We start from the raw sequence: 22,884 nt of genomic DNA, 5'->3' as shown, positions 1-22,884 counted from the left end.
GTGCACCAAAGTAGGCCATGCCACAAGCTTCACTGAGCCGTGTGGCAGCGATTGCATCACAAGATGTTGCCAAAGCTCTTTGCCACTCAATAGAAAGTTTTAAAACACCCGGACATGTACATACTTGCACTCATACACACACACGCACACACACACTCGCTTGAAAGTATGCCCACATAGGACGTGCCAAAGTGTTGTGTGCACGCAAAATCTATGTTTAAAATTCCGCGTTCATGCATGCACGAATTCATGATTTTCTATTTATCATAAGATATTTAAAGAAATGTTTACATAAATAGGAATTTGTTGAAATGTTTTCTCTTTCAACATAAGGTTATGTCTTTAATAAGCATTCGATGGTTGGAGCAAGGCCAAAGATATTTCTTGTTGCTTGAATTAGTTTTGGGTTGGAAATATTTCAAATTATTCTTAAATAATTTTTAATAAATAGAAAAGCATTTTTTCTTTCTTATTTATTCATTTTGTGCATTCTATTCAGCAAGGGATTTATTGGGAAAAGCCTAAGATTTTTTTCAGCGTGTTATGCTAATGAGGGAGAGTTAATGCTATCTCAAGCATTATTAGTTCGAAAATATTTCAAATTATTTTGAACATTTTTTATTTAAATAAAAAAAGAATTGCTTTCTCGCTTCCCTAAAATTCTTATTGTTTTCCTATTAGTCAAAATATGACATATGCTTTATTTAACTATTTAAAAAATACCCATGACCCTTTTTAAACATTAAAATAAGGATATTGATTTGTTCTTTTTCAACAAACTCATATATTTGCCATTAATTATTTATGTTTTACCGAATAGTTTCTGATTCTGGACGTTTCACGTTTGGCGTTTACGCATAAACCTGCAACTTGGCGGCGTTGCATTTGGGCATTTGGTTTGGTTTGGTTTTGGGTAATCCAAATATGGCAAGTGCCATTTCTATTGGTATGGCTATGGCTATGGCTATGGCCATTGCCAGAGTTGAGTTTTGGAGTGCCAAAGCACTAGACACTCGTACACAATGGAAAGTGCATTTCCATTTGCGTTTTGTTGGCGAGCCGGGTTCGGGCGGGTGGTCCAAAATCCATACCCAATTGAGCCTCCAGCCAGGCGCACTTCAAATGTTATTGAAATATTTATAAGTTAGACACCAGGCAGACACACACACCCGCGCACACACCCACCCACACAGTGGGAGCTCAACACTTACAGCAATCAAATGCACACAATAAAACATTTTCAATAACTCTTTCGACGCTGCGCCTGGTGCCATTAAGCAGCCTTAGCACCCAGCTCCTGCTCCATCTACTCCTGCTTCTGGTTCTGCTCCAGCACCAGCTGCTCTCCTGCCCGCACACAGTTACCACACAATTTCGGGTTTAGGTACTCGCAACTGCACTTGAATCTCGCACTGTGTTTGTCTGTCTGTTTTGTGCCCCACTGTGCAAAAGCGCGCGGCCCGCCCAATGTGCTCGGCTGCACTGTGCAATGTCAATGGGTTAGACTAAAGACTGAATGCAACAGCAGAGAAGCCAGGAGAGTGCGGGTGAGAGTTAGAAAGAGAGGGCAGCTTTATGTGTTTGTGCAACTCAAGTGGCTATCAATCGTTGCCATTGCCGTTTTCGGTTCTGGTTTTTAGTTTGTGGCTTTTTTGTGGCCCTGCGTGTTGATGGAATTATTTGCAGTTTGAAAGTTTTGTTTTTGTTTGCTTCCCTCCCGAATTTTCCGTCTAGTATTTTTAGTTAGCTGCATTCGGGGCTTCATATGAATATAGACGAGCATTTGATTGCTTTGGCAACATGGCCAGCTCTGAGGTTGGCCCAGCTATTGGGCTATTGGGCATTCTGTGTTTGGCTTTAGCTCACTGCTAAATTACTAACGAGTTTTTCACAGTTTGGGCCGCAAAATAAATGCAAGTCACGTACAGCAGGCGGCACGGGATGAAAGGGCTCCACAGTGCCAGCAAGGACATTGTCAACACAAAGCCGCCGACTGCCGTCCTTGCGAATCCTGCCCACCCACTGGCTGCTTGTCTGCTCGTCTGTCTTGGCCGTCACTTAGCGGCGCTGTTTGTTTGTCAACACAACGGCAGGCAGCAGCAACATCCCGAACCCTTCACGCAAAATAAAAAAAAGCAGAGAAAAGCCCCCCTCAACTCCACATTGCACGTAAATTGCGCAAATCCTTTTAAGGGCAAAGCAGCCGCCGCTCTACGCGCTTTTCACACCACCCTATGCTTTTAAGCTAGCTATCTCTTTCGCACATTCTATTTTATTCTGATGCGCGCCTCTCTATGCGCTTCACATAGCCGTGCACGTTTAAATACGCAAACAGCCGACGAGGCTACGTGCTTGGAAAATAATTTAAAAGCTCAAAAGGTGAGCAAAGCAGCGCGCATAGGCACGTCCTAACAACAACAAACAACTCACAACAGAAACAACAACAACGACAACAACAACAAAAACAGAGCGGCAACAAAATGGCGTAAAAAATCTAACAGCAGCTCTGCTTCTTGCTATTTGTTTGTATTTTTTTGTCTGCATTTTTGTTTTTCATGTCCCGTGTGTTTGTTTTAAAAATTTATGAAAATTTGTTTTTCCCCAAAGCGTCGGCAACTTCGAGGCACACATCAAAAGGCAAAAGTCGTGCCTGGCCCCACAATGCAATCGGGAGCTGGCAAATCAGCCCAGCAATTTGCATTTTCAATTTGCAACAACAAACACGCAACAAACAACGCTGATAGCAATAACAACAACAACAGCAACAACAATAAAGAGCCAATCCGGCTGAACCGCACACCAAATGCCGCCTCAAATGCGACCTAACGAAGCAATAATCAATTATCAATAAATTTAACGGAAGCTACACAGTCCTGCACCCTGCCCACCGCCCACCGCCCACCGCCACGCACAAAGTGCGACCAGGGAAAGCCTGGCTGTGGCGGAGAGGCGCTGATTACGGATATGATATGCGGTGGGGCTGAGTCTTTGAGTCTTCGAGACTTTTATCTGCTCCGTTTGTCGTCTTTATGAGCTGTCGCTACAGTTGCACGTCCCTCCTCCCGCTGCCACCTTGCCCGGCCATGCCCACATTCCCTGCCAGTCGCTGCTTTCAATGCTCACGCCCATTCAGGGCTTTAATGACATTTTAAGCACACATACACACACACATAGACCTTAAGGTAGGGCAAAGGAGAGGGCCGCACGACAGGGAAAGACAGAGTCAAATTTGTGTTTATGCGTGGCTCAAAGTTATGATTGCGAATTCAGAATGTTGGGCATTGAAATGGGGCATATTATCGTTCTGCTTAAATGATATGTGAATAAGTTTTATTATGTTTCATTTAAATCACTCCAAGAAGAGTTTAAAGAATTTGCAAGTGTTTTAAGGATGAGTCGATCCAAACAGAATTTCCATTTATTTGATTATTAAAACGGAAGCTTAAACCAAACCAAGCTATTGGGGTGGGTTCAAATGTAGCCCGCATTTTGTATATGAAAATTTGTATGGCTTACAATATTCCCAGAACATGGGACAATTATGGGCGAAAAGTTAAAGTAGAACAAATTAAGTATTTCAATGAAATTTCGCAAGATATGCACATTAAAATACAACCAAATTTGCGGAAATCATGAGGCAAAGAACTAAAAAGGCAAGTAGTTGGTTTGAACCAGCGACTAATTTTTTGTAGGGTTTAGAGCGCTGTTTTAAAATTTAAATTTTCAATTACAAGCAAAGTATAATAATGTTGCTGTATCAACACAGAAATAATCGAAGGTAAAGGAGACTTTAATTCGATAACTAAACTAATCTAATAATTTAGTTATCGATATATTCTGTTAGCACTTGTTAAAACTGCTAATGGCCAGATTACTTGAAGCCTGTGTCCTGTCACTTGTTGGCTTAGAACTAGAAAATACCAAGATGCACAAAAACGGACTTTTTTTTAACAGTTTGCAGCACTTAGAATTTCGTACTTCCTTGTCTTGGTATAGAATTTACATACCTTTACAAATTTGATCGAATTTATTTAGGTAAATTTTGCGCTCTTTCTATATGTTCAGCTCTGCTGATTAGTTGCCTGCCACTGTCGGAGCAACTGCTAGGTCTGGTCTTATTCTGATAACCAGCTACGCATAAACGCAATCAACCAATGACAGCGACACCTTAACACCTAGCAGCACCTCTCCACCTGGAGACTTTCTGCTGTTGCTGTTTCATCCTTGACTGCGCTTTGGCGGCACTTGCTTTCAGTTTTCTCGCCGCTGCTGCGCCTTGTGTTGGCTCTTTTGCAAATTACTTTGCAAAAATGAAGCGACAGTTGCTCTGCCTCTATAAGATATGCGCAAACACTCGGCAGAAAAGGAGCCAGGAGCCAGGATCCAAGCAGCCAGGCAGCCAAGAACTCGACTGAGCATTTGCCTACCTCGCGGCAGCAGTTGCAGTCATTGCCATAGCCAAGGCGTTTGCCCGTTTGCCTCTGGCCCCTGGCAGTTGAAAAATACCGTTCCGCGTGCAGCTTCTTGATAACCTGCCCGTGGCCTGTGGGTATGGGTGTGGGCGTGGCTGTGGCTGTGGCAGTTGCATAACCTGCTGAATGCTCTAGGTCCTGGCTTCCATTTCTCAGCTGTCTGCCAGCGCCGGCTCTGCCTGTTTGCTGCCAGGACCCGGATACAGGCAAAACAGCAACGTAATCACCTTTTGCAATTAATTTAAGTGGATTTAGTGTGCAATGGTTTTGCGTATTTGCTCTAGCGCTTCCACTACCCCCACCCCTACCTCTCCCACCTTCTCTTTGCCATCCAAGCCAAGCTAACAAAATGGCTGACTAAAGGTGTTGATGAGCTGTGTTTTGTTGCCATGTTGCTGGCAAATGACTTTGACTTGAGCCACAAAAAGTGCGGGAATTTGCCAAACTTCGAAGCGGATGATCATGGTTGCAATGGGCTTAGTTTAAACATTGCACCTGCACCTTGGCATCACAACTTTCCGCTAGATTAACTGCTGGAAATTTGAATACAGTTGAGAGAAAACTTTGCAAAACTTAATCGCATTTGTGTCCCACATTTCCAGCTTTTGCCAACACAAATATTCCATTCATGATTCACATTTATGCTGCAATATATTTTCTATTTTCCTTCAGTCATCAGCTCCACATACTTACACACACACGCACACGCACACACACACACACACACTCATGCCCATGCTCATCATATTGTTTATTTTGAAGTTCACGCTTGGCTGGCATTTCCATGGAAACTTCATCTAACTCGACTCTGGCTGCCCATACGGCCCATTCCGATGCCGATGGCAGCTGCTCGGTTGCATTTGATTTATATTTACTTGGCCCGATGTGCGCGCTGTGTCTTGGGTTGACTTTGGCATTGTTGTTATTATTACCATGTCTAGTTGTCTGGGCATTCTACTCATTTTATGTACAGTAAAAATTCACATAGTTTATATTGACTGGAAAATAAATACAAATAAATAAACAAATTGTGCGAGTCAGGCCGGCACGTTGCGCATACGACGCGTTGTCTCCGCTTGCAGTTAATTTGTAGAGCCCACGTTGGGGCCCCAGCCTCACTTCACTTCACTTTGGGGCTGTTTATCTTAAATGTTTACGTTGCATTTTCACAACGGCATTTTCGTAGAAGTTTTCAATTGTTGCATAAAGTGCACCGTGTCTAGAAAAATTTCCCGTGTAGGCGGATCAAGTCCCCCCTACCCCGCACTAACCAGCCCCCTCCCTAGCTTCTTCTATTATACATTTGCCTGTTAATCATTATTTCAATTTTGAATTCCTCCACTATGCGAAGCTGTGCTGCAGTGCCTGTTTACTTAGCCCGGCTCGTCTCATTACGAATGCAGTCGCAGATTGCAGCTCTAAACGAAATTAACATAAATTTTTATGAGCTCTTCCCGGTAAACGAGAAACGCAACGAGCATAAACAAGAAGAAAAAATATATTTCCTCAACGACTCTGGGCCATGACTGTTTCATTTTTTATGCTAAACTTTGGTAAACAAAACACAGAAACTCGAGTGACTGATGAACTAATGAGTTGTGTGCCACTCCAGCTACCACTTCCCAATCTCAGTGCACCGTCCTCCAGTTGGAGTCGAAGTCGGAGTCGTAGTCGGAGTCCCTCTCCTAGGCCTGGTCCCATTATCGATCGCTGGTTCGACCAGAGTCTGACTGTTCGCTAAACTGTTGCCACTTGAGCATTGCAATTCATCAATTTATCAAACGTTTGCACAGCCAATTCAATGACGGACCGCCCGGACAGGCCCACAATACCCAGCCGAGCCCAGCAGACGCTATCTGGCTGCCATTCAGTGTGCTCCTCTCTCTTCGTGCTTTTTGCAAATCATCATCATTCTTTTGTATCGTCATGAAGTCGTTTGTATCTATCAGAAAATGGAGTTCAAGTTGGGGGTTTGGGAGCGTCTAGTGCTTTGAAGTGTAGTCCATGACATGTGGGTTTCCTTCTTCATTTTTGTTTTTCTGTTTTTTTTTTTTTTGTCTTTCTCTTGTTGTGTGAAAGAATCATTTTTATTGGTTGCTCCAATGGCTAGACTAGTTTTTAGCGCACATTGCAGCAGCTGGCGAGTTGACCAAACACGAACTTTGGGTCGAGATTTATGGGGCTTGGCATTCAGGCTGGCTGACTAGCTACCATTTTCAATGGTTGGCGTTTTGAATTTTTTGTTGGCTATTAGTTTAACTGTCTCTTTGAATGCCCGTTCTTTATCGAAGGCTACTTGATGAATGTACTTCTAATTATCTATCTTAGCTGGCTACTGCACACACACACACTTGCATATGCACTCTCATGTGAGAGCATTTAATTTTTTCATTCCTCTTGAATGAATCCTTAATCCTTTTATGCATCCACAAGAGGGAAGTCTGAGTGGAAAACTTTTGGCTTTAATTAATATTCCAAAATCTACAATTATCTACCCCACTGGTTCAAATTGATCTGATACTAGGAAATGGCTCAGGTCTGAGCCTAAACTTAAATTCTTGTTTATATTTATAAAGATATATATATATAAATATGTACTTACCCAAAAATTACAATTTTAAAGCGAGATTAATTTGTTGCCATCTCTTAGTAGGAGGAGATATCGACATTCCTAAAGGAAATAAATAAGAATTAAATTAGTGAGGGAAATATAAACAGAGATAGTGTGCAAAAAGAGTATACGAAGAGTATATGTAAGTCTCAAAAACAGCTTATAATCAATGCTTGAAAAGCCGAAAGACTTACTAGAATTCATGAGAATCGCATAGTAAGGACTTTTCATTACAAATTTATTTTTAGCACAGCAAGAAGTAATCCTTAACCACTTATTAATATCACACTTGTAACCAATGCCTACATGAATTCATGAGAATCGCAGAGTAGGGCTAAATTTGATAAGTATTTGGGAAAGTTTTCGTGTTTCTTTACGATATTTACGATTCAGTTACGCTGATTCCCCGAATGCTTTGATATTGTGGGGCCATCAACATATTGTAGCTTAGTGTAAGGAGACTTTAAATATTCGCACTAACTAGCGAATGAGCAGGTGGTAGGGCTCTGGTCTGTTCCCTTGTTGCACATAGCCAAACATCACTAATTTGCTCATTTCAATTTCATTAAGTTGGCAGCACTGTTTGCATATTAGCATGCCAAACAGTCTGTACCTGTTCCAAAGGGGGAGAAACAGTTGATGGGACACCTGAACAGCCCTCAGCTGGCCAATGACGAGTACGATGATGACGATGAGCTTGTGGCTCGCTGTTGGCCAATGTTGTCTACCGAAGGGCAATAACAACACAAGAGCCAAATGAGCTGCCGGCAATAGCCCAAGACAACCGGTAACAGAGACCTGGCAACGGACAACTAAGCAGCAGCAGCAGCAACAGCAGCAGCTCGTAACCCAAAGGATGTGATTCCGTGTTTTGTAGTTGTCGTTGTCGTTCTTGTTGTTGTTGTTGTCGAGCTACCGTCTATGATTCCAACACAAACTGGGCATATTTACAAACGAAGCCAAAGCCAAACACACAAACAGACCAAGAAGACCAGCAACGAGGAGCCAACGTGAATTCAACAAGAGTAGACCACAGCCTAAACGCTGTGTGTATCAACAGCAAAGTTGGCAACCAAATGTTGTTGCACCAGGCTGAAAACAAAGACTGCAAATGCAGCTTGGTCTTGATAGACTCGACAGATGCTCTGTATATACGTAAACAAAGCGTTCAAAACGTGCTTGCTTCAAGAGCTGGCAGGGCTTGTCACAGATTCGAACTCCCAGGAAGGCAGGCATGTTGTAATGCCTCATAGCAGGCAGTTTTGTTTTCAACTGGGGTTTAAAAGTCTTTGCTTTAAGAAAATATATTTCTCTCTAAGCTTCTTAGAAGAATGGAGCTTAGTGCAATGAAACAAAAAGTTAGTGGTTCGAATTCCCGGCGAAAGTATGCAACTTGTAATGTCTCGTAGCAAGTTTAGAATTATTTGCATTAAGAAAATATCTATCTGAAGGACCTTGTCATTAGTGCAAACAAATAAAAAGTAAGTGGTTCCTTTGCGTAATTATGCATGTTGTAATGTTTCGAGAAATTCCTCGAGAACACCCATTAGCTTAAACGTCCCGCTGCCAAATATCTTTTGCTCTTCGCATAACATTGGAAACATATATATAAACACTTTGTATCGCTTCGCCATAAGATATATCTCGTTTTAGTCTTGGCTTATGATAATAAAAAAAGGGCTTGCAAGCGAATAGAGTCGAAAACAGAAGAGGGCCGCATAATTGGCAAAGTGGTTCGGGCCTGCTGCTGCAGTCACCACCTGGGCCACAATCCGCCAGCCACAGACAGGCAGCGGGCAAGCAGGCACAGCATCCGAATCAACTTCAACCTTAGCTTCTATCGCTGGCTTTGCATCTCGAGACGAGTTTGGCGAGGCAATAATTTTATTTTTAGCCATCCTCCTTGTGGTCGTTCGCCTGGCTAACTGGATGCCTTGTTGCCTGGGCTGCCGGGCAGGCCATAACGACTTGCCGCTTGTGTTATTATCTCAGGGCATAAATTTTATGGCCAATATTCACAGCTCCACCCACTGTTGAAAATGTTTTTGTGTGTTCTGTGCCGCTGCTCCCTCCGCTAGCCAATTGCGAAAATTATTTGTGGCCATAGGCCCGCTCATATAAATTATGCAAAGCCGCTCCGTCCGCAGCAGACCGAGCAAATTGATTTGCTAGGGGAACACTCCGACTGACAGTTCGCACAGTTGGTGACGGATTTGCAGTGGGACACCGGCTTGGCCGGGCCGAGCCGAGCAAATCGCTTAGCGCCACTTTAGGACAATTGACATAGCTGTGGGAGATGTTTCGACTGTGACTACAAGTCTGTCAATCTTTTTCACTCTGTGACTTGGTTGACTTCGCCACATTTTTTGTTTTGCGCCAAGTCAGCAATAGATTGCAGCCACATTGGGCGCAGCTTGACACAGTCACAATCCACATCTAGCAGCTGCTGCTGCTTTTCTTATTGTTGTTGTTGTTGCTTTGCCAAGCCGCAGAACAAGTTTCCATTACAAATTCCAAAAGGCATTGAGTCCAAGCTGCGGCCAAGCCGCGTTGAGTTATTAGAGCCGTTTGGGTGTCAACCTCAGCAGTTTATTGTTATACGCTTGTACCGGGTATTATTGTTTTGTCATTAAATGTGCCACACCTGCAAGCCCATAAATGATATATCTATTCTGGATCCAACTATTTTGTAAAAGCTAGTCTTTCAGTATCAAATGCACATGTGGGAATCTTCCGAATCGGCTTAATATATCGCATAGTTGTAATAGAAACGATAAGTGGAAAGTTCTTACTAGAAAACATATATGCTCTACCTTGGGATTTGCGACATTTAGTCTTAGCAACATGGGATGAGCATAACATATAACTTTATGGGAATTGAAATTGAAATTCGAGTTTGATTCAAAATAATTTCAACAGATTTCAAGAATAAAAGTTTCCCCTTTTACCTCAAGTTAAATAGAAGTGTATTTTTTTTCGGCTTGCCAAGGGACCAACCTCTTTTCTAGTTTTGGTGTTTTTTACTTTTCGGCATTTATTTATGCTCATATTCAGATTTCACAGCAACAACAAATTGTTGCTAGCAAAAATTGACAGTTGAAATTGCTTACAAGTGGCACGAAGCGCTTTTGGGGCTTGGCGGACACTTCGCCGAGAGATCGGCGCAGCGGCGAGTCATCAATAAAGTTGTTAAAATCTACGACAAGGGCCACTTGGGATTGACGTCTGCGAATGGCGAGTCAGCAGTGGGAGCATCTAAAAGAGGTGGGCTTTTTTCTCTATCTTTCTTTCTTGACAGCTTCAAGTGAGAGACGCCAAAACAAGTTGAACTTGTGGAGCGCCAAATAGATTTACTAGCGAAGTAAGTTATATTATAAATTCACTGTACCAAATGTTAAAGAAATATAGATTTGTGCAAGCACTTTAGCTGAATTGGTGCTTGGTTCATTTGGGTCTACCTCAATGAGCGAAAAATAGGTGTACAATTTCATAGATTTATTCCTTAATAATTCTCTATATTAACTGACTATTATCGAATCGTTGGCTGACAGTCCTCACTGTACTTACAACTAAGCACCTTTGACAATATTTTGCCAAGAGCCAAAAAAAATTGTCAGCTGACTATAAAAAAATATTCCATATACGCGCACACATTTATCCAGAAGGCTTCACAGGAGTAACGAACAAAGCAGCCGCAAGGACACATGGCCTGGCCACCCGGCCATGGCGTGGCCATAAAGTGTCAGCAATTTGGAGCTTGGGGAACCGGTAACGGGCGGCTCTCGAGCGGTTCTCCATTTCGTGCTGGGGTCGTCATATTTTATGCCCAAATAGTTAAACGAATGCACAAACACACATAAAAAGAAAAGCTGGAAAATTGCTTGTAAAACATTTTTGTGTGTGACATTGACAGAGGGTGGGAGGGCGAGAGGCAGATGGGGACAGCGACTGAGGCAGAGAGAGAGAGAGAGAGAGAGAGAGAGAGGGGACACATTTATACCAAATCTCCGGGCTACGCAACACATTCCCATAAATCACAAAAAGCATTTCAATTTTTTTTCTCAGCGCTTTTTTTTTGTGCCTGCCTACAACAAATTCCTTTTTTTTTGTTTTGCTGGCTACATTAATGCGCCTACACACACACACACACACACACGTGGAAGGGGGGCGGAGTGGCGGGGACGGGTAATGGGGCTCTCTGGTATGTAACTGACAGCCTATTTGCGCCTCGGCAGCCATCGTCACCGCTAGGAGCTGCCGCCCAATGCAAACAGTGCCCGGCTCCTGCCAGGCGGTGGCTTGGTTTTAAGCTATTTATGATTTTAGCGTCAGATACCCTTGAATTCTTCATCGGGGGGTATATTGAATTCGAATGGAATTTAATTCCTAAATATTGAATTCGCATGGAATTATGGGATCTCTATATATAAACTGTTTCTCCTAACTGACTAGCTGCATAAGCCTACTTGAAGTTATCTGTTGCATGACATTCATGATTTATTAAAATGAATATAAAGAATTGTCCTTTTTAAGAATAATTACTAATTATAGCTGAAAAATATAACGAAGAAGTCCCTCTCTCTGTTACATATGCTTGCAAACCTTCAGGCATGCTCTATTTACACTCGCGACGTTTGCAGGGTATGCAGAAAATATTGTTATGTACGTACAATATATTTGCGCGTGTAGGGTATTTTCATAGCTGCCAATATCCTTTTTGATTTGTTTTATTTTTATTGTGCTCATTGTATGCTTTATTTTTATTTTATTTGCATGCTGATTTTTCCGGGCCACAGTTTAGCAGCACAGTGTTGTTTATATTGCTGATGCCCCAGGCAAGGGGACGGGGGTTAAGAGGGTGAACAGGGATGCAGCTCGTGCAGACTCGCGAATGTTTAACAAATGTGTGACATTTTTGTGTGGAACGAAGAATTGGACAAGTCGGGGTAACATCAGGAGTAGGGAGCTGGAAGCAGAGAGGCGGGCGCATTGAAACAGGGGACTGGGAAAAATTGTTGTGGAGACCTCTCGATTGCCATGTGTGCGCCTCTCGACAGACTCTCGACTGGCGCTGTCTTTTTGCTCTTTGCACACGCGTTTGGAATTGATTTTTATGCTGTGATTATATTTTCGAAAAGGTTGACGATGAGCCTGAATCAAGGCTGTGGCGGTTGGGGCACGCTACACTGTTTGTTTTTTCAGAGCAACAACAACAACCACAACAACAACAAGAACAGTAGCAACAATGAAGTGTCGCCAACACGCTTGAAAAATAAAAATATATAAATTAAATTGTGCGTTCATGTTGTTTTAATGGGCTGCCCCATCGGCTGCTGTGGATGGGCTACAGGGGCAGACATACTGGCAGATGCTGCATGGCCTGATAGTCGACGGTTCGCCACTTTTATGCGCCTTGTTTAACGATCGGAAGTCATATTCATAAAAATATGTCAATGAATTGTGAATTATTTATGGCTACGACATGAGAAAAAAGCAACCCTAACAAGGGAAATAAATAAATAACCGGGCATAATAGCTTTTAAAGCGTATGCATAACTGTGGTATACCTTTACACTCGCAAAACATGAGTATCTTCGAGATAATATCCAGCTAGTTTGCAGATCGATTTCACTTTGCATTGTGGTCTGGAATATGGTAATATTTGGTTTATTGATTTGCGGTAATCAGTTTGTCAGCAGATCCCAATATACCCTGTCATACGCATTTGGCATGGGTATCTAAATACATGAACAAATTCGAGAGGTTTTTCAAAAATATACGCCTAATGGTCGCACGGGCCGAGCTGAAAAGTGTGTTAAGAGACGCGTTGGCTAAATTGGATTTTGCTAGTGGAAGGCCTTGCGCTCAATTCATGAAACTGAAATTGAGACTAAAACTAAAACTTAATTGCAATTAAAGGTGAGTCGAGGACCAGCAGCAGCAGCAGCAGCAACACCTTCTATTTTGCTAGGCGACCTACTTTACACAAACACACAAACACACCCAAAAAGCCCGGCCGGAGCAGGTTCCTGGCCCGTTCCGGCCGTCAACGTGTTGGCCAAAGGCTGAAATTTCAAACGACAATTAGAAAATTTGCAAATTACACGGCGGCGACCGGTCGGAAACGCGGAGAGCGGATATTTTTAATGAAAAGTGCGCAAGGAAAAGCAAAGCGTAGAAAACTTGTCAGCCAACTAGCTGTCGTTGTCGTTGTTGTTGATGTCATTGTTGTTGTTGTTGTTGTTGTTGCTGTCGTTGTTGTCAGGCGTGTCCCAGGTCCGGTCTGACAGTCGCAGCCAGTTTCGGGCTCGCTGCATTGTCAGTCCGTCGATTCGACTTGCCATTAAATTATGGCCCAGAGAGGGAGCGAGAGATCGGCATCCAGCGAGCGGGTGTTAACTTGGTAATTTTATGCCTGAGTTAACATTTAATTTGTGTAAATGATTTTGTGGATTTTATGCCGCGCCATTAAAATAGGAGTCAAAAGACAAGGGGCGAGAGTTTTGTCTTAGCAGCGACCTGGGCCCAAGCGCAGCTGGCATTTTGATGGCCTGGCAAGATCGATGGTTCGACAGACGGACAGCTTAATGCCGCGTGATTTGTGCGCCAAGGGGAAGAGACATGCATTTGTATATCGAAAACATTTGATTGCAACAATTTCAAGCCTATAACTAAACTATGTATTTTATAATTGGCTTTTTGTGTGTTATAAGCTTAGAGGTGAAAAGTATGCAAGCGAAACTGAATATGCATGAGTCCAAGTGGCGACAATGCTGGCTCAACCAACTCGTCTGAGGGTTTTTCTGCATTTTCACATTATGCAATCAGCTTAAATGCATATTGCGCATACGCCACGTTGACCCCAGCTGACAAAGTCATTTTGGGCGCCTAATGCGACGCTCATTTGAAACTCATTTCATTTTTAACACTCTGCTATGCTCCATGCTGCCCCAGACAGCGGCAGCGACGTCAGCGTCGACGTCGACGTCGACGTCAACGTCGTCGCTTTACGGCTCGTAAAAAAAAACTTTTTTGGCGCCGCACATTATTAAAATTTCTTTATGACAAGCGAGGCGAGAGCCGCACCAAAGAGTCAAGAGTTGTCGACAACGACGCGACAAAAGGCATAAAAACTGGTAACAAAATATTTGTGTTTGCCATACCCTGTAGGTATGTGTAGCTAAAGGGTATATGCGCCGCACATACAACTAAGCAATTAATATTTTTAGGAATCATCGATGGGCTCTACACAATATTCACATTTACTCGACAACATTAAACAGGGTAGCTGCTCGCTCAGCACTGGTCTTAAGCCATTTAATTGTGTTTGACATACCCTGTAGATATCTGTAGCTAAGGGATATATGCATGGCACATCCTTCTGCAAAAGGTTTTTTACTGCTTGACTAAAAGTCTTAAAGCTATACACACTCTGTCCCATTTACTCCACAGCAATATATAAGGTATCTGCTGGCTCAGCATTCGTTTAAATTTACATAATTGTCTTTGATATACTCTGTAGGCATCTGTTGCCAAGAGGTACATGCATTGCACACACAACTTAACTATTATTCCTGAAAATAATTCCGCAAAAGTTGTCTACTCTACATCTCCAAACAGGGTAGCAGCTCGTCTGGCAAACAGTTTGCTTTGTCGCCACAAAACAAAAATTTGTTTTGGTCTTTAGTTTTTGCATAAATTAACATGAGATTTATGTGCCCGTTGCCATTTGAAACCGAGCCAAGCTCCGAGATAGCGCCTAACAAGTGGATGAAAAGTTAAGGATAGCCCAAATAATAGTCGACAACAATTTGAGCCGAGGTTTCGTTTTTGGTTGGACTTTTAAAGCCAATGCGAATTTTTCGCTCGGCGCGCACGTGTCTGGCATAGGAAGGAGCTGCTGGCTTGGCAGGAGCTTGAGGGAATTTTGCCGACTTAAAAACGCAACTCTTTACACTTTTGTTGTTTAACTTGGCAACTTTGCAGCCGTCTGTCTGCCTTTAAGTGCGGCGCAGCCAACCGCTATCATAATGAGAGTTTTCATTAAGCAGTGGAACGAATTTTATGTGCATATTTAAGTCACATTTTAACAAGACAGAAAACAAAGCAGAGCGCGACAACAATCAAGAGATGCGCTTCGTATATGGCCGTAACGGAAACTTGTTTTTAATTAAAACCTTTCCGTTTCGAATCCCAATTGCCATTTAAAAGATCGTACAATTCGATTTGAATATTTAAAAACGCATAAATAACCGCCAGATAAAGTCGCGGCTGCTGCTGCTGCTGCATATGATTTTTAGCAGCCAATTGAGCCAAAGATTTATGAAGTGAAATTGCGCAAAAAAAGGCAGTCAATAACCTACTAAAATTGACACGAAATCAAGTTGGAATATAAATAGAAATCTTAAAATTGTTGAGAATGAGTCTGCCATAGAAAATGATAGTTGAAAAGCTCTCTATGGCTGAGAAAATGGAATTTGCAACGTGTATAGCAAACTATTTAAAGTCAAATTAAAAAAAGTAAATAAAGAACGTCTTGGTTTTTTCTGTTGATAGATATTTAAATACTTTTGACTAACTCTAGTAATAGTAAAACTCGCAACTGCTCAGCTTAATCAAGATATCTTGAAAAACTGAACACTTTTTCCCATATAGCCATATGATATAATACTCCGAATAGCTTGATCGTATTCTTTTAATATGTAAGGAGAATGCTCAAGCTTGTAATCGCCTTACTTGATTTATCTTACAAGATTTTTATACAAGAACTTATTATGCGACCGATCGTTCCTTTGGCAATTTAATTTAGTAATCCGGACATACTATGTACTGTCTGCAATAGAAGCTTTCATAGTCCTAAAACTTATAGAAAGTTAATGCTGATCGAGAACATACATATAGTTTATGAGATTCTTCCATCTTCTTGACAGACATATAGTCAAATGATTTGATAAATTTTCTCAATGCGTTAAACATTTCGTGACTTACGTGAATATACAGCAAATGTTAGTTAATGGAACAGAACTCGTCTAGCAATTGAAATGCAGCCTCATTAGCATTAGGAATTATGTAAAAGGGATTTTGTTGTTCTGTGCTCGTGGCATGCTTCAGTTTTGGTTTCGTTTGGCTTGACCGATGCGGTTGCCTGGCTGAGTTTCTTTAAAGTCTTGATATATTTTCTCGCGGAAGTCACGTAGCGATTGCACAATTTGAAAATGAGTTTTGTCGGTTTTACACAAGACTATAACAAAAACAGAAATCATTAATGTACAACACCCAACATGCCACATGCCGCATGCCTTATGCCGCATGCCACATTCAACATGAATTGCTGTTCTTTCTGTTGCGGTCAATGGAAGCCGCTGCAGGAATTGAGCAATTTGCACGTCTGGTTAGTCAAAACAAAGTAAAACAACGAGCCCAGTAGGCGTCCAATGGACAATTGGACACATAGCGACCATCTAGAATACAGAAAACAATTCAAGTATTGGGGCGAGTACAACTATGAGTACCAGTACGAGTACAAAGGCGAGTATGAGTACGACTACGAGTACCCTTGCTGGGTTCGTTTCCAAGAAGTGCCATAAATTCGTCAATTATGACGGCTGAGCATGCGGACGCTCGCATATGCAACAGGAGGGGAACAGTCCTCTTCCAGGGTGTGCCAATGCCTGGTCAGACTGACAGCTGTCAACAATTGAATGACCAATGGTCAACTGGTCGAGATCCATAGATGGCTCAATATAACTTGATTAGAGAAACTAGAAGAAACCCTGCACCTAAACTTGTATCCCTCAAGCAAGTTATCATTGCTAAATATATATTTATGAGGAGTTTTAGAAAATTTTTTTAATTATAATCCCATTTCTATATTTTCACATTTTTATTTTATTAACTATTTTAGATGTTCCTGTTAAAGCTTATGTTAAATTTAGAAGTTAAATTACATACTTCTTTTGAGTAACTATGGCAACGCCATGTCGATAAGTGGCAACACTACATCGAGTTGGAAATGAGACAACTAACTTTGATATAAGAAATTATGGTTAAAATATTTATATTAATGCATCGGACATTCAAATTCAAAGCATCTTTGGAAAATTAAGACTTTTCTTGACTTCTCTTTTCTTTCTGTTTTAATAGTAGAGCTTAAGTGATTCGCATAGTTTTTTCTTAATTTTCATAAATCGAACATGGTCATAAGAGCTGCGCACTATGGACGCAATACAATAAACCCTCGATAACATAAGCTAAGAGCCCCCATATTTCCCATTGATAATCATAAAAAAAATGTTACATAAGTATAATTCCAGACTGTTGCCAAACGAGAATGTTTGATAAGTGCCCAAGCCATGGCTCCATACGGCCATCACAGCAATTCAAAATGTCTTTCAAATCCATTTACAATCCATTTACGAGCTTCTTTCTAATCCAATAGATCCCACGGCGCGTTCCCAGTGACGAGACCAATTTCACAGCAAAGGGAGCAACCAAAATGCGGGGCATTTGCCGACCGACCGGCCGCCCTCCCGTCCGTCCTCACTCTACCAGATCCCCCCACGCACAATTGCCAACACGTGTGCGGCGTGCAGTCGTCACGAAACTAAACTGGAAACCGACAACCGACAACTGGCAACTGGCAACTGGCAAACGGAGAGGCGTCATTTAATTAACCCGCGAACGCACACAGCCGGAGCCCCGGCCACGACCACATGATGAGGGTCACCGGTGGGGACCAGTCCGGTCCGTTCCCTGCTCGGACGCCTGCGCAGCGTTGGCCTCGTAAAACGGTAAAATTATTTTTATGCGCTTTTAATAGACTCACGCTTAGACGGGCTGCGGCTGCTGACGTTAGAAGCCCCCGTTGCAGTTCCAGCTCCAGTCACAGTCCCGGGCACCGGGCACCGGGCCCCAGGCTCGTCTCCACAGTGCATCGTATTTCATGTTTATGAATGCATTTTTATTATGATTTTGTTTTGTGTTGCTGTGATACACCTCTGCCCCCCCTGTTCCAGCCCTTTTCCCACCCAATCTCTGCAGCAATTGCGCCTTCAGTTTCATTTTCATTTCAGTTTTCATGTGTCTGCTTCATGAGCGTTGAGTTTTTACAGCGCGGGAAATGTTTACGACACAACTGAAAATCGGATTTGAACTCGATTTGTACGGAGGGCAGGCGATTTCTGTGTGTGCGAGTGTGTGTGAACGTTAAATGAATCTTACAAAACTCATAATAGAGTTGTAAATATTGATTTGCCAGCGCTGAGAAAATAACAATTAAATTTGTTACACTAATGAGCAGTTTTATAAAATCGGTTAACTGACAAACGGCCAGCAATTATCCCATGTGTGGGTTCTATGATTTTATTGAGACATTCCAGCAGCACGAGCTTTGCTTAAAGCCAACGGCAAAGTGGGGTTAAAGCTGGGACCCACAGCCACAGAGCCCCATTTTCCAGGCAGACCAGGCCTGTCATAAATCTTGAGAGCTACCCGAAAACAAGCCATAAAACACATGAAGACTGTGTAAATAACAGAGCAAAGGGATGTGTTTGAGTAAGAGCTCGATAGAGACAGAAATAGGGAGTGGCAGAAAGAGAGCGAGAGAGCGAGAGGGGGCAGCTGTAGCCGAGGCACCTTTAAGTTCTGGGTCTTCTAGTATGTAGCAATTTATGTGCGAAATAATTTTGGTTGGTTTTCTTTTTTTTTGTTACGCTGCTGGCAGGCAGGCAGCAAATGAAATCAGGCACTGAAACTGGTGGCCATTAATTTATGCAAAGCACAAATTATGATTGGGCCAGGAAGTGGGCAGACACTGGCCTCACTGGCAGCCCTCCAACTAGGCCTACCAACTGGAGCAGGGCAGCGTCATAAGCAGCAGCAGGAGCAGCAGCAGGAGCAGCAGCAGGAGCAGGAGCTGGAGCAGCAGCTGTAACGCGATGATTATGCAAGCTGCCGAGTTCCCATAAAGCATGATGATGATGAGGCCGGTTGAGAGTTGGGCAGGAGGAGGAGCAGCAGCAGCCGAGGCATTTGAATTGGGTGCTGCGGTTATATTTTTTTTTTATATTTTGGGGCATCCAACAGTTAAGGGTAAGTGAAAAGCACCGCAAGAAGAAACGACTTTGGTTAATGGCGCAAAATGTTCGCAGTTGGCAGGCCCAGCCAGGCACGAAAAATGATTTATGGCACAAGGAAGTTAATTTATTAATTTCACAACGCTGAGAATGCAGCAGCAGCAGCGGCAACGACGGCCGCAGGCGAGTTAAGGAAGCACCCGAAGCGGATCCTGACATGTTTACAAGCTGCCAGAGCCGCAGCCTTAAATTAGAGAAAAACCGCTAAACAAGGTCACAGAGATAACAAGCGGGATGCCAAAATGGCTGAAGAGAGAGCCAGAGAGAGAGAGGGCTGCGGGGTATGTGTGTTTTGGAAAATATTAAAATTACAAAAGGTATGAAATGAAAATGGAAGGAAAAATCCAATTTATTACTCAGCACGTTTAATATATATCCTTATATCAGGCAACATTATTTTTGGTCGAAATTCATAGGTCAACATTTCCCATCCTTATAACTTGGTCAAATTTCAGCAGATTTTCATAAAGTTGGTCTCTTTTTTCATGGTTTGGCCTCTAGATCAATTTGGCATCCATATCTAGCAACATGATTTTTGGTCATAGCTCGTCTTAGAAACAAGGTACTTTGGTCTGGTAACAATTTTAATATGAACTTGGTTCGATTGGGTCAATGCATGCCAAGCAGGCAAAAAGACCAAAAAAATTTCCCACAAAGGACCTACCTCAATCTCAATGACTCTCAATCTTTGACACTGACTCGGGAGGCCTCAACTCGCTACGTACGACAAGCATTAATCTGTTTATAGTCCCGAATTGGAGGATCAACGTGTCTCTATTAGTCGCCTCGTACGACAAGCGATGACATGCTGTGGAGGTATTCTAGAGCCCGCCTACCACACGGGTATTCAAAACCTGAACTTCATTTTTTCTTAAAGCATAAGTAAAAGTTTTTAGACGTAATAGGGTAGGTGCTCAACTTTTCAATAGCAACACGAACTATTTACTCTCAACAACTATTATTTATTTATAAACTATTACAAAAATGTATTTCAATCAATACAGTATGGTTCACAATAATGTGGCTTGCAGATCACATCAGAAATAACGTATACGTCAGAGCGGCCTGCCACCACCCCCGCTCACCCCTTTTTAATTGATGGAAGCGAGTGCGCGCACACAACTCAATAAAATCAAATTTAGCTCATTAGCAACAAAAATTGATTGCAATATGTTTGTTTCACTTTGATCTAAAGGCACTTAGACGGGGCGGCCATAAATCGAGCGAACGAGCAAGCGACCGCCCGTCGGAGCGAGACGAACTGAAGAATCGGAACTGGCATTGGCCAGGGAAGGGGGAGGCTACATAAATATAGAAATATAGCGAGGCAGCCGGACTAAAAAGGGAGCGCTGAGTGAGCGCTTCAGAGCTGATGGAAAACGCATGGAATTGGCTTTGGCCAGGCCGCAAGTCGGCTGATTTTCTAGTCAATTTCCACAACAAACGGATAACATTCAGCTCTTGATTAATTGCACAATCCGATGGCGGGCGTTCGTTTCGTACTCTTCAATCGACACTCGCCGCATTCCGCGCCACGTTTTGCGCTTATTAAATCATCAGCGCACATTCTGATTCTCTCCGTTTCATTTGCAACGCGTTGAGAAATTGTCGCGTTGACAAACAATTTCATTGGCAGATTGCGAAAAAGAATACAACAAATTAAGAGGCCTTGTAAATCAAATGATTATAAAAACATTTCGTTCAGTTTACTTATATTTTTTTATATTTTACATTTTTGAGTGGCGCCCATTAAACTGTCGGCGGGCTACCGCCTACGGAAATGCGCATAAAAAGAGATCGGGGTAGGAATAAAAAAAAAACCAAAAAAAAAAAAAAATGACGGAAGTGTGCGTCGAGCGCAATGCGTGAAAAGCTCAAAGGCAAAAGTAAATAGACATTTAATGATGCATTTCATCTATCCACTCACCCAAGCTTCACCATATCCGAAAGTTAAAAAAATAATAGATATCTTTTCATTACGTAGAATCAAGCAGAGTGCCTTTAAGATAACTCAATTGTAGCTCTTGGCGAAGACGAAAAATTGAGCTAATGAATACATTTATAAAGCCATACAAATATTTTCCCCTGCCTTACACTCTCTCAGAAATCCAAAATGTTTCTTTCCTGTTAAAATCAACAAACAATGCAAAACTGATTACTTTTAGACATCACAGAGCCATATACAAATTCTATATCAATGGATATCTTATAAATGCTACGCAATAAATAAATTAATAATATATATACCAAAGTATATTACGTAAATAAATAAATTTTGCTGCCGAATGAGCCTGCGCATATGTTTTCTTATTTTCAATTTGAGCGGCAAACTACATAATAAATTCGATGGTCATAAAAATACATCAACAAATAAATAGTTGCCGTGCTGCACACACGAACAATGCTGGCCGAACGATAATTCGTAGAGTTCTACTTGGCAAATACGAGTTAAATAAATTGCATCTACACAGCTTTTCCGGGTGCTCCAGAATGTCGAGCTTATCTCTGGCCACACCAGCAGGAGCAGGAGCAGGAGCTGGAGCAGCGGGAGCGGGGCAGCGGGAGCAGGCCAGAGGCACAGGCAGAGCAACCCTTAAATCACATTTTGCCTAATTTTTCGCTGTCAAAAAAACTCATTAATCTTTTGGTCTGGCTGGCAATGGCAGTGCCATGAAAATGGAACAGGAAAAAACATACGCCGCACGGAAATTGCTATACGAGGGCGCCAAAGCGGCCGAGCCCAGCCACGCACACACACACACACACACACACCCGGACACACACCCAAAACCAAAAATCCGCTCTCACCTTGCGGAGTTGAAGAAATTGTTGCTGCCCTTGAAAAATGAGCCTCTCGTATGTCAGGCAGAACGCAAATGTCACCCCCAAAAGTTGGTCGAACCGAAAGTCGAACGTGTGTAATTTATTTAAATTTAAGGACAGGCCCAGACTCTCCGCAGTACGCGACACTTTTTAGCTAAACTCCGGAATGCTTGGCTTTTTAGGGTTGGGGTTGAAGGAGGGGGTAGATTGTGAAACCCCGTTCGCTTGGCCCACTTGAATATTGATTTCTTGCGTAATCTTTGCGGCACGCCCGCCGGCTGGCTCCAGCTCTAACTCCAAATCCTGCGCCGATAGTGGCCAGGCCTCCATTGACGTTTCATATTTATTAATGAGGCGCATTTGTGTTTGGAATTTTTAATTGGGCATTGGAGACGGGAGCGGGGAGCCTGGAGTATGCCAGGAGGCACAAATGTAATTGAGTAATTAACATAAATTATAATACATAATTTTCTTTTGGCATTTTCGTAATTGTTGTTAGGTAAATTAGATTTTTAAGGCACAAAGTTTCCTCAGTGTTCGCCGGCTTTAACATACAAATACATAAACGAGAAATAATTGTATGGCTTTATTCGTACTTCCACGAAATGTATTTGTTTTTCGCGATAAGCAATTTATGTTAAAAGTTTTCGCTCAAAACTTGGCAAACAACAGCCCACATTGCTGGCAAACTGTTGGCTCCAATGTGCTTTGCTTGAAACCAAATCAAACTAAATCAGCATCAGCACAAAATCTTAAATAATGTTTACACAGTGCCTGCAAAAGGAATCGACAGCAAAGCCGTCAGCGCCAGCGACAATGATGACGACAACAGAACATCATCTCA

General features: G+C 42.4%; 1 protein-coding gene and 1 long non-coding RNA gene across 2 annotated transcripts in view; one reads left to right on the top strand and one right to left on the bottom strand.

Moving 5' to 3' along the window:
• Nucleotides 1-22,884, bottom strand: part of LOC115771436 (frizzled-2) — a 100,214-nt gene that overhangs the window by 46,594 nt on the left and 30,736 nt on the right. The window contains exon 4 of the mRNA XM_030717141.1: nt 7,075-7,143. The gene's annotated coding sequence lies outside the window, so the exon portion shown is untranslated. The remainder of the gene's footprint in view (nt 1-7,074; nt 7,144-22,884) is intronic.
• Nucleotides 8,386-19,481, top strand: LOC115771438. Its single transcript, XR_004018940.1, has 4 exons — nt 8,386-8,564; nt 17,522-17,873; nt 18,806-19,173; nt 19,233-19,481. It is a non-coding gene; the product is annotated as an uncharacterized LOC115771438 (long non-coding RNA).

Source organism: Drosophila novamexicana, unplaced genomic scaffold, assembly GCF_003285875.2.
Source record: "Drosophila novamexicana strain 15010-1031.04,08,12 unplaced genomic scaffold, DnovRS2.1 tig00000072-arrow-arrow-pilon, whole genome shotgun sequence".
Classification (NCBI taxonomy): domain Eukaryota; kingdom Metazoa; phylum Arthropoda; class Insecta; order Diptera; family Drosophilidae; genus Drosophila; species Drosophila novamexicana.
This window is presented reverse-complemented; position numbering and strand designations above follow the sequence as displayed.